General features: G+C 42.3%; 1 protein-coding gene across 1 annotated transcript in view; it reads right to left on the bottom strand.

Annotated features, from left to right (window-relative positions):
• LOC126354078 (protein-L-histidine N-pros-methyltransferase) overlaps nt 1-13,403 on the bottom strand; it is an 892,286-nt gene that overhangs the window by 873,522 nt on the left and 5,361 nt on the right. The gene's annotated exons all lie outside the window — the stretch shown is intronic.

The raw sequence follows: 13,403 nt of genomic DNA, 5'->3' as shown, positions 1-13,403 counted from the left end.
TGATAAGTAATGAATACCTAAAATTTAAGAAGTGTAAGTCTATTTAACATCGTGTTAAGCACCTTTATCGCCGTATTTCTTCGAATGTCAGTAACGACATCTAACAGAAATGTATGACAGAAGTACAGAAGGAATCAATGTGGAGAAGAAGTTGACTCGTTAGAGGACGAGTGAAAAATAACAGGGTAAGATTACAGGATGGCACGGAAGGAAAAAAACAGAAATGGAATGACATGGAAAAAATGTGTGTAGTCAGCAGTAACAAATGGTATTACCAACTACTTCTCCGATTCGAAAAATATGATAGTAAATAAATACCTTGGTGCTAAGAACTTTGTGAGTGACTCAAGAAATGAAGAGATTGTTGGGAGAGAGTGCTAAACTACAAGAGCCTGTTTTCACGCCTTGCGTGAGACAAGGAGATAAATATAATAAGACAAAGTAACTTCTATAGAATAAGCCTATAGTGTTTTCTAGAAATACACTGTAGCTACTTGTTATCAGAATGTGGTGCATTCGAAAACACAACAGATTATGTAATGAAACTAACTCTCACTAAACGAAGAGTTAGCACCTTCTCCCGCCGACCTCTTCAGATACCTCCAGGTACTGAAATTCGATGATGATGACATTTGGTTTGTGGGGGCTCAACTGCGCGGTTACCAGCGCCCGTACAGACTCCCAACATTTACACAGTCCAGTCTCGCCACTTTCACGAATGATGATGAAATGATGCGGACAACACAAACACCCAGCCCCGAGCGGATAAAATCCCCGACCCGGCCGGGAATCAAACCGGGACCCTGTGACCCAGAGGCAGCAACGCTAGCGACTAGACCACGAGCTGTGTACACTGAAATTCGAGCCAGACTGTGATTATTCGGTTTTCGCGATGACAACAAGTGAAAATATGTTTTGATGGAAACAGAGCTGATACAATTTTCGCGAAATGTTGGTGAAGAAGATGAATTATTATAGTCTTAAGAATTCTAATTTCATACACCACAACTGGCAAGAGCGAAATTCACCAGAATAAATTTTTATTCTGCAGCCAAGAGTCCGTTAATCTGAAAGTTCCTGGCAGATAAAAGAAGTAAATCAATGAGGGTTGGTCATGAGTCGAGCTCGGATACCTCAATCGGCAGAACGCGCTTGCTTGCGACTAGCAATGGTCCCGGGTTGGAGTCTCAGTCTGGAACAAAGTTTTGATCTGCCTGAAAATTTCGAGCGCGACGGTAATTTTTCGGTTGATGTGCACTGGCCATTAGCTCACAGTTTCCCAGAGAACTGCATCAGAAATAATCAGCACCAATTTTCACAATGACTTATTATTTTCTGGTTTACTGTTGTTGTGGTCTTCAGTCCTGAGACTGGTTTGATGCAGCTCTCCATGCTACTCTATCCTGTGCAAGCTTCATCATCTCCCAGTACTTACTCCAACCTACACCCCTCTGAATCTGCTCAGTGTATTCATCTCTTGGTCTCCCTCTACGATTTTTACCCTCCACGCTGCCCTCCAATGCTAAATTTGTGATCCCTTGGTCAAGTTGTGCCACAAACTCCTCTTCTCCCCAATTCTATGCAATACCTCCTCATTAGTTATATGATCTACCCATCTAATCTTCAGCATTCTTCTGTAGCACCACGTTTCGAAAGCTTCTATTCTCTTCTTGTCTAAACTATTTATCGTCCATGTTTCACTTCCATACATGGCTGCACTCCATACAAATACTTTCAGAAACGACTTCCTGACACTTAAATCTATACAAGAGGTTAACAAATTTCTCTTCTTCAGAAACGCTTTCCTTTCCATTGCCAGTCTACATTTTATATCCTCTCTACTTCGACCATCATCAGTTATTTTGCTCCCCAAATAGCAAAACCCCTTTACGACTTTAAATGTCTCATTTCCTAGTCTAATTCCCTCCGCAACACCCGACTTAATTCGACTACATTCCATTATCCTCGTTTTGCTTTTGTTGATGTTCATCTTATACCCTCCTTTCAAGACACTGTCCATTCCGTTGAACTGCTCTTCCAAGTCCTTTGCTGTCTCTGACAGAATTACAATGTCATCGGCGAACCTCAAAGTTTTTATTTCTTCTCCATGGATTTTAATACCTACTCCTTTACTGCTTGCTCAATATACAAATTGAATAAAATATTGATTGAATGAAAATATATAAAAAACGAATTTTTTGGCTTTATTGTAGTGTTCATCCCTAGTTGGCCAGAATCTCCGTTACCGAGTTACAAGCCAATATGTGAAAAAGTACCTCCGAAAACCATTCACAGCGAGAAGAATAGTCAATATCGGCGCCAGTGTGGCACCATGTAATTTCAACGACAGCCTAACAGGCATTAGCGAAATTATGGAAGCGCTCGACCTTTAGATCGGGTCAGCCTGTTACAACTTCTGCACAAAAGCGGGTGAAAAGTGTATCGAACGAGCAGAGCAGAGCATGACAGAAGCTGCCAAAGAGGCTCGCAGTACCACCAAAGCCACGAAGAAGAGGCAGGAGGCTCTCCTCTTTTTATCTGGGAGGACTGAAGTACGGTCCCGGGATCGCTGACAAGAGGGCATGTTTAACTTAACTACAAAAAATGTAACCCAAAATTTTAAACTCATTTTTCTCGAAACCATATTTCCCAAATCCCCGGGAAGCTAGTCTTAAGAACAGTATATACGATTATCATCGGAATTTGATGACTGCGTTCTAAATTGAATTCTCTAGCAGCGTACGTAGCCATTTTGCAATATCTTCCGGTATATGCCACCCTCTCGGTTTTTTTGGGCGAAATGAATTATATTTATTTCAACAAGTCTCCAGTTTCTTTGAACTTCATTTTTTTCAGTTATCCTCCGTACTGAAAATGACTTATAAAAAATTATTTTGTTACAGATCTACTACGAGGGCTTCGGGAATTCCCGCCGATGACCAATGTTGTGGCTGCAAGGGGCTCTTCTGTTCAGTGCAGCGGTTAAAGGGAGCAGCTGCCGATGTAGGGCCAAAAATCCCTTAAAGCCAACAGCGTAAGGAATAAAACTATATCATCAGATTTAATATTACTTTTTATTTACTTGTAAAAATACACTGACGGAAAAAAATCACAACACCAAAAAATAATGAACGTAGTAATTAAGTTCCGAGAATACATTTGCCTAGGTAACACATGTGACTAACATTGAAAGATCATAGGTTAATGTAAGCGGGAGATAAGTCGTTTCAAACGTGAAATGGCGTTTTATTAATAACTGGTGTAACCGCCAGAATGTTGAGTACAAGCAAGCAACCGCGCGTGAATTGTGTTGTACAGATACCGGAAAAAAGACCAGTGGTCCAGATGCACCGTCTTTCATTCATAATCAAAACGTCTTCGGTCCCAGGTTCGAGTCCCGCAGCTGCTTAAATTTTGATTAAGAATCAGCATTGGTGGCTGAAGGCAGCATAAGAAGTCACCCCCAGTTCTGCCAACGGCCTGGTAAAATGGGGCGGAGGAGCGTCCACACGTTCAGGGCACTTTCTTGTCCTAGGGGTGGCAAACTGCCCCTACAGGTAACCATCAGTTAGCTCTTTATTCACATGAAGCGTTAAGTGCTATTGACAAGAGATTTCAGATCGATTCCGTATTTTTGAATTTTCGGAAGACTTTTGACGCTATACCACACAAGCGGTTTGTAGTGAAATTGCGTGCTTATGGAATATCGTCTCAGTTATGTGACTGGATTAGTGATTTCCTGTCAGAGGTGTCACAGTTCGTAGTAATTGACTGAAAGTCATCGAGTAAAACAGAAGTTATTTCTGGAGTTTCCCAAGGTAGTGTTACAGGCCCTTTGCTGTTCCTTTTCTATATAAACGATTTGGGAGACAACCTGAGCAGCCGTCTTACGTTGTTTACAGATGACGCTGTCGTTTATCGATTAATAAAGTCATCAGAAAATCAAAACAAATTGCAGAACGATCTAGAAAAGGTATCTGAATGGTGCGAAAATTGGGAGTTGACCCTAAATAACGAAAAGTGTGAAGTCATCCACATGAGTGCTAAAAGGAATTCGTTGAACTTTGGTTACACGATAAATCAGTCTAATCTAAAAGCTGTAAATTCAACTAAATACCAAGGTATTACAATTATGAACAACTTAAATTGGAAGGAACACAAAGAAAATGCTGTGGGGAAGGCTAACCAAAGGCTGCGTTTTATTGGCAGGACACTTAGAAAATGTAACAGACCTACTAAGGTGACTGCCTATACTACGCTTGTCCGTCCTCTTTTAGAATACTGCTGCGCGGTATGGGATCCTTACCAGATAGGACTGACGGAGTACATCGAAAAAGTTCAAATAAGGGCAGCACGTTTTGTATTATCGCGAAATATGGGAGAGAGTTTCACAGAAATTATGCAGGATTTGGGCTGGACACGATTGAAAGAAACGCATTTTTCGTTGCGACGGAATCTTCTCACGTAATTCCAATCACCAACTTTCTCCTCCGAATGCCAAAATATTTTGTTGACACCGATCTACATAGGGAGAAACGATCACCACGATAATATGAGGGAAATCAGAGATCGTACGGAAAGATATAGGTGATCGTTCTTTCCGCGCGCTATCCGAGATAGGAATAATAGAGAATTGTGAAGGTGGTTCGATGAACCCTCTGCCAGGCACATACATGTGGTTTGCAGAGTATCCATGTAGTTGTAGATGATGTCAGTTTGTGTGTTGGAGTTCCATGCCTCTTGCACTTGTTCGCTAAATAAATGGCACGGTTAATGCTGACTGTGGATGTCGCTGGAGTTGTCGTCCGATGATGTCCCACATGTTCTCGACTTCAGATATCTCTGGTGATTGAGCAGGCCAAGGCAATATGTCGACACTCTGCAGAGCATGCTATGTTACAACAGGCGGGCGTTATCCTGTTGAAAAACAGCCCCTGAATTGCTGTTCATGAATAGCAGCCCAACAGCTCGTATTACTAGACTGGCGTCCAAATCTGCAGCCAGGGTGCGTGGGACAACTACGAGAATGGCCTCGCTGTCATACAAAATCGCAGCCCAAACCGTAACTCCAGGTGTAGGTCCGGCGCGTCGAGCACGCAGACGGGTTGGTAGCATGTTCTTAAGTGACCTCCTCCTAATCGGCCGTCACTGACACCGGGGCAGAACCAGCTATCATCGACAAACCTCCACCCTACTCTCCAATGACCACTCGCTTAACAACTGTTTAGTAGCAAATGGTGCTGTTTGGTGTCCATGAATGCAAGTTACAGGGCGTCTGTCTCGGATCTGTCCTTGAAGTAACCGATTTGTTACAGTTAGCTGTGTCACTGTGGTGCCAACTGCTGCTCAGATTGCTGCTGCAGATGCAGTACGATGCACCACAGCCTTACAGCCGAGGCCCACGAAAAGACAGGCCGCGGCGCGTACGTCACGAAGGTAGACCTGAACTCGCCCGTTCAGCTCAACAGACAAAATGCGTTTCTAAACCTGTTAACTCGACGCTGGGCGTGTAAATACTAACGAGAATTGTATCTTTCACTGGAATCTGCTGTTATGAAGTCTTACTGATTAACAGTACTACAGCAAAATTTAAGATCAATAATCGATATAAAGCAGGTGTTGACAGATGTGAAAATTACCGAACTATCAGTTTAATAAGTCACAGCTGCAAAATACTAACGCGAATTCTTTACAGACGAATCGAAAAAGAGGTAGAAGCCGACCCAGGGGAAGATCAGTTTGGATTCTGTAGAAATGTTGGAACACGTGAGGCAATACTGACCTTACGACTTATCTTGGAAGAAAGATTAAAGAAAGGCAAACTTACGTTTCTAGCATTTGTAGACTTAGAGAAAGCTTTTGACAATGTTGACTGGAATACTCTCTTTCAAATTCTGAAGGTGGCAGGGGTAAAATACAGGGAGCGAAAGGCTATTTACAATTTGTACAGAAAACAGATGGTAGTTATAAGAGTCGAGGAGCACGAAAGGGAAGCAGTATTTGGGAAGGGAGTGAGTCAAGGTTGTACCCTCTCCGCGATGTTATTCAATCTGTACATTGAGCAAGCAGTAAAGGAAACAAAAGAAAAATTCGGAGTAGCTATTAAAGTCCATGGAGAAGAAATAAAAACGTTGAGGTTCGCCGATGACATTGTAATTCTCAGAGACAGCAAAGGACTTGGAAGAGCAGTTGATCGGAGTGGACAGTGTCTTGAAAGGAGGATATATGATGAACGTCAACAAAAACAAAACGAGGATATTGGAATGTAGTCGAATTAAGTCGGGTGGTGCTGAGGGAATTAGATTAGGAAATGAGACACTTAAAGTAGTAGAGGAGTTTTGCTATCTGGGAAGCAAAATAACTGATGATGGTCGAAGTAGAGGATATAAAATGTAGACTGGCAATGGCAAGGAAAGCGAAGAGAAATTTGTTAACATCGAGTATAGATTTAAGTGTCAGTAAGTCGTTTCTGAAAGTATTTGTATGGAGTGTAGCCATGTATGGAAGTGAAACATGGACGATAAATAGTTTGGACAAGAACAGAACAGAAGCTTTCGAAATGTGGTGCTACAGAAGAATGTTGAAGATCAGGTGAGTAGATCATTTAACTAATGGGGAGGTACTGAATAGGATTGGGGAGAAGAGAAGTTTGTGGCACAAGTTGACTACAAGAAGGGATTGGTTGGTAGGACATGTTCTGAGGCATCAATGGATCACAAATTTAGCATTGGAGGGCAGCGTGGAGGGTAAAAATCGTAGAGGGAGACCAAGAGATGAATACACTAAGCAGATTCAGAAGGATGTAGGTTGCAGTAGGTACTGGGAGATGAAGAAGCTTGCAGAGAATAGAGTAGCATGGAGAGCTGCATCAAACCAGTTTCAGGACTGAAGACCACAACAACAACAACTCGATATAAATGGAATAACGGCTTGTTTACAGCCTTTAGTCTCTTCTGCTTAACAGTTCTCATTACATACTGGAAGTGGTGCCTTATGCAACTGATAATCATTTTAGCATGATTTTATTTTATTGTTCGCCAGTACAGCCGTAACAAATTATATGTAGGCCCATGGACTTCTCATCATTATAGGACTAATAACAGTAAGATTCCATACTAGCGGATTCCAGTAGGAGATTCGGTTTTCGTTTGTACGGACACGCCTAGTTACGTGTAGAAACGTAGTTTGTCTGCTGATTTAAGCGAGCGAGAGAGCGCAGGACTACCTTCGTCACGTACTCGTCGCGGTCTGTCTTTGTCGTAGGCCTCGCTTACACCAAACACGATGGTGTTCTGTCGGTAGTGCCCGGTGAACACCGCTGCCAGCAGTTATGTACAATGGCTACATTCCTGTCAAGTATTTCTGCAATATCGCTGAAGGAACATCCAGCTTTTCGTAGTACTATTACACGACCTCGTTCCAACTCAGGCAGGTGTTGATAATGGCGTCTTTTTGCCTTAAAGGCATTCATACTAACGTCAACCCACCTTGTCCAATCTCACAGGTAACAAACGCTCACTACCGTTATATCGTGTATTTAAAGCAAACCTGATTTGCATCCTCACAGTGGTGCTCTTGTCCGCAGCTAGTGGTCTTGCGGTAGCGTTCTCGCTTCTCGCGCACGGGGTCCCGGGATCAATTCCCGGCGCGGTCAGGGATTTTCACTGCCTCGAGATGACTGGGTGTTGTTGTGTCGTCTTCATCATGATTATTCATCCTCATTACGGTCAGAGAAAGGCAATGGCAAACCACCTCCGCCAGAGCCTCGCCTAGTACGGCGTTGCGGGTCTCCTGTATCGTCCGCTATGCTCCTCGGAGTATGGAACCTCACCGCCGTCATAAAAAAAAAGGTTCAAATGGCTCTGAGCTCTATGGGACTTAACATCTGAGGTCATCAGCCCCTTAGAACTTAGAACTACTTAAACCTAACTAACCTAAGGACATCACTCACATCCATGCCCGAGGTAGGATTCGAACCTGCGACCGTCGCAGCGCCGTTCCGGACTGAAGCGCCTAGAACCGCTAGGCCACAGCGGCCGGCTCATCGTCATCATCAGTGGTGCTCTTAGCGCCGTTCTTATGCGACTGGCGCGAAATTGGAACAGAAACCATCTTTCAGATGTAGAAGTACGCCTACCAAGTTTAGTTTACGTCCCAGAACTCCTTCTTGGTGATGGAATTTTTTCTCCGTCAGCGTAATAACTAAAATCACCTATTTTTCATGCGTTCTCGCGAAAAGCAGATCATCATATTCAAATAGCTTGTCTTCCAAGCGATTTCTACGAACACCTTGTCACAATGCAGTTCGTACGTTGGATTCACCTGCGAAATTGTTTATTGTTTGTCACACTTATAAGGAGGTGGAGCTGCGGTGTTGGAAAGCTGCTTTTTTTAAAAAATTACGTCATCTACAGTAATGAGACCGATCAAATGCAAAACAGTGAAAATTGTGGGTTGTGTTATAGTGGCACTTTAAAGCAGCGCAGAAGCGAATAATTCAACCCAAGCTATACATCGATTTCATACGGTATCAATAAATTTTCTTAGCTTTCAAATCTGTGGGCACTCTCCTTAGCACACAAAGTTCGTAAAATTGTTACCTGAGCCGGTCTGCACCCTTCACACACAATATATTTCCACTCGTAATGTCCTCTCTGCAAGACAAATAAGGCAGGAATGCGTGAATGTTATGAAGAGAGAAATATGACGTCATGGAGAGGGGCAGAAACGATGGAGGGTAGGGGAGACTGCTCGCACGCTGACTAGCCGCTACAGTGTATTCACGCTAGATTGGAGCGTTACGTGGTCATAAAGCAAACTCCCATCAGCAGTTCCACAAATGAATGTGCCAGTCACTAACGACGGGACCTACGCACTGAACCCGTCGCCTCGCAGATCAGCGGAGTAATCTTAATCATTCATATGCACTACGGGCTGTTGTCGGAAGAGTAACTGCGGATTCACAAGCAAACAGTGGCGCTCGGGCAACGCGATGCTCGGCCCCGGACGGTGCTGCGTACTTATTGTGACTAGGGGCTCTGCCGCAAACATTTGTGAACTCTGGCATGAAAGGACCGGGAATTGCAAGTCAGCGCACAAACATGCAGATGGCATCAAGCCGCGAAACAGCTGCTGCATGAAACGCAAAAGGACTCCCTAGTATGTCTCATTTCTGTTGTCCGGCAGAATCACTGGTGCGCCAACTGTTTTGTCGACTCTGTAGAACTTCTGATCACATAACGGTTCACAAATTATTCTGAAGTTCGCTAATCTGTTCACGATGGGGCACAGATAGCAACATACCCGAATACTGCACATTTTACACCACTACCTCAAGCGGAAACGCACAAGTAAAATTGCGTGCCTACTGGAGCTGATCCATGGTGGAGGGGGTAATTATTCAAGGGGGTCATGCGTCCCCCCAAATAATATTTTACTAAAATCGTTTATATTTTTAGATATAGTTCCTCACCTAACTTTCGGAAAACCAAGTGTCACGAAAACTAATCGTCTCAAAAATTATAAGGAATGCTAAAACATGATAAACTATGGAACTTCCTGGCAGATTAAAACTGTGTGCCGGACCGAGACTCGAAATTGGGACCTTTGCCTTTCGCGGACAACTGCTCTACCAACTGAGCTACCCAAGCACGACTCACGCCCCGTCCTCACAGCTTTACCTCTGCCAGTACCTCGCCTCCTACCTTCCAATCTGCCAGGAAGTTTCATATCAGCGCACACTCCGCTGCAGAGTGAAAATCTCATTCTATGATAACCTATGTTTAATACATAACACGCGGGTAATCCCAAAAGTAAGGTCTCCTATTTTTAGTATAAGTACATAGACGTGTTTATTTCTGCAATGGTTTACATCAGTTTACAGCTTGAACATTTAGCTATTTTTCGACATAATCACCATTTTGTCGATGCATTTTTGTAGACGCTGTGGCAGTTTTTGTATGCCCATGTCATACCAGCTCGCCGCCATGCTGCTCAGAAAGTTATGAATCTCTCCTTTCACCTCCTATTCGGAGCTGAATCGCTAGGACCACAATTAACGCTGACTGGTACTGCGAGACTCTGAAAAAACTCAAACGGGCAACTCAGAACAGGAGAAGAGGAATGTTGAGCAAGGGCTTACACATTCTCCATGACAACCTTCGCCCACACATCGCTCGACAAACCGTTGCTCTCCCGCAACAGTTTCAGTGGAACACAATCACCCACCCACCCTATAGTCCTGAATTGGGGCCCAGTGACTATCACCTGTTCCCTAGGTTAAAAGAGCATTTGGCCAGAAAGCGATTCAGCTCCGACGACGAGGTGAAAGAAGAGGTTCATACCTTTGTGAACAGCACGGCGGCGAGCTGGTATGACATGGGCTTACAAAAACTGCCACAGCATCTGCAAAAATGCATTGACAGAAATGGCGATTGTGTCGAAAAGTAGCTAAATGTTCAAGCTGCAAACTGATGTAAACCACTGTAGAAATAAACAGGTCTTTGCACTTATAAAAGAAATAGGAGACCTTGCTTTTGGGATTACCCTCGTACATTACAGTTGCTCGCCTGAGTGCTGGACCACGTGGATACGCTTGCCGCTTGACTTACTGCGGAGAACATTCCAGCCAGGAACAAGTAGCACATTGACAGACAGGCTGAACACGCTGCCAAAAAATCCGATACTTTTTTATACATAAAATTATTTATTTCATTTTGCGCACAGTAGCCACACAAATTATATTTTTACTAGCTGTGCCCGGCATGCGCTGCTGCAATGACTCTTTTTCTTCCCAAGCTGGTACACATATCCAACGCAGACACATTTACGTGCACACTACAAATGAATGAGAACGATTTTTTGTGCATTAAATTACATTTGAAAAAGTTTATTCAAATGCTTTGGACTATACAATATTTTTGGTCTTACTGTCTTCGGCAGAAACAAATTTCACAACTGTCCCACTCGTGAGCAAGCAACATACATATATTTATAAACATTTAACATGTTTCTCACGTGTTTGTACACGTATTTCATCCGTGTCCCTAGCAAATTTCACTACGCAGTTTTATCCGAATTCTGAGGGAACTTGTAATTCTGCTAGTAATTGAATGCAGTTTCAAGAAAAAGGAGTGTCCTCGGAAACTGTTCGACACACCTGTGTTTTACACCATGGGATTCTAGAGAGGACGCTAATGTACCTGCGGTACTGAGCCGAGCGGCATTATCTTTCACCACGAAACACGATGTGATTCAAGTACTGTACAACGAAAATAAGACACAAAATTGCACTTCATAATTTTTAAGTATTGTGAGTCAACTAATTAGAGGAAAGAAATAAAAATAGGTCGTTTCCGGACGGTTTCGCTTCTCACCCCTTCTCATCACCATCACCACCTCCAGCGAGTGGAGGAATTTGGTTGAAACTGCGCCAGCGTTCTTGAGTTATGCTTTTACATCAAGCCTTTTCGCCCCGACCCCTCGGACTAGCGACACTAGAGGTGTCCTATGAACTCAGTGGATTTTTCCAGACAGCAAATGACATATGTATCAATTTTGATAGAAATTCTTCCAAGCATTACGGAGATATATGTCTGTCTGCATCTCTCTCTCTTGCCGTCCCCGCCCCAACCCCAATTCTACAGTTGAAACATCAAATTGAATGTCACCAATAAGGCTAGTCACCCCGAATACTATGGATTTGCTACTAGTATCGGTCCCAACCACAATTCTAGGGTTGAAACATCACAGTGACTGTCACCAATAAGCCTAGTGACCACGAATACTATGGATTTGTTACTAGTATCGGTCATTATCAAATGTTTTTACTTATCATGCCTTCACACCCCCACCCATAGGGGTGGTTGGGGTACATGACCCCCACAGTATTTTTATTTAAATAATAAGTCATATATGTAAAAAAATTGACTGAAACTGCTCCAGACATTCCTGAGTTAAGCTTCTATGTCTATCACTTTTCAGCCCCACCCCTCTGGGCAGCAGGTGGTTCTTATCAGCATAAAAACCTTCACAGACACAAGCACAGTGTAACAACATTTCATCATAATTGAATGAATGATACTGGAATGTACAGAAGAAGAACAAACAAATAACAGAAGAAAATAATGACTGCAGTTTTAAATTTTACATGTGAAAGAGTATTTAAAAATTATCAATAAAATGTTAAAGGAAAAGGTTAGAAACAATAGCAGTGCTAAGTGCTAACTGAAATAGTGATAATGGAGGCATTTATATTTAAATTTTATGTTGTGAAGGTTGTGATGTCAAACTAGTGAGACTCTGTTGCTATTAATAGTTCCCACTTCAACTACAAGACACATGTAAAATAGAACCAATGTAAACAAATTACTATTATTAAAACATTTATACATTTTATTGTTATTATTATTAAAATCATAGGAATCTGTGATATGTGAAAAATAGGGATAATAGAAAATTATATTTCAGAGAAGGATGGGGAAGAGGAAGGGTTGCAGAAAATAAGGAACTATGATCCCCTCCAGATATCTGTATCCCTGATCCATGCATGTATGCATGTGTTTGTATGTGTATCCTTGTTCCAATAAAAGCAGACATATAAAATCCAAGATGTTTCTTTCTAGATTATCAATTGACAGATATGGAAAGAAGGAACCACTGATACATGCATGCACGCCCCCCCCCCCCCCCCCCTTGCAAGAAAACACAGTTCTACTCAAGAAACAACACACAATCCTGCAAAATGAGAAAACTTAGGCAAACAAGGAACAGAAATGCCAGGAAAGAGATAACTAGCATACAAACCCAAGAGCATTTTAGGATGAAACAACAAGTCCTGTATATTCCTCATAGGAAATGAGACCAACTAAGGCTGCACAACAATAAATAAATTTAAAACCTTTATATTGATGGAACATGAAGTAGATGCAGGGTCCATGACACAGACATTTAGAAGTGAAGAAACGTGAACAGAGGTGCTTATTGCACAGAGGTATTTAAACAGTTATTCTTCCAGCAATTTGTACCAAATGGAACAGGAAGAAACCCCAATGAGTGTTACATAGGCAAGTACCTTCTGCCATGAAGTTCACAGTGGTTTTCAAAGAATGGATGTAAATGATGCAGAGATTAAAATGAACAAAGTAAATTTTTATCAGTTATTTTTTTGCAGACAGTTTTCTTTTTTTCCTGACAAAATATAATTAAAGATGGAGAAAACACTTTATAATTTTTCCTTTCATGATTATTACAATTATTGTGCAGTGGCAAGAACTCACAGGAAAACAACATCCACTCAATTTTCCATTGGTGCTTGGCAGAGCACATCTCTTAATGTTCTGCAAAATTATATTTACTTGACCACGAATCAGCTTTCAGCTCCTTAGGTCTTACCCTCTCATATT

Source organism: Schistocerca gregaria, chromosome 3 (assembly GCF_023897955.1).
Source record: "Schistocerca gregaria isolate iqSchGreg1 chromosome 3, iqSchGreg1.2, whole genome shotgun sequence".
Classification (NCBI taxonomy): domain Eukaryota; kingdom Metazoa; phylum Arthropoda; class Insecta; order Orthoptera; family Acrididae; genus Schistocerca; species Schistocerca gregaria.
The sequence above is the reverse complement of the archived record's forward strand: the minus strand, read 5'-3'. Positions and strand labels throughout refer to the sequence as shown.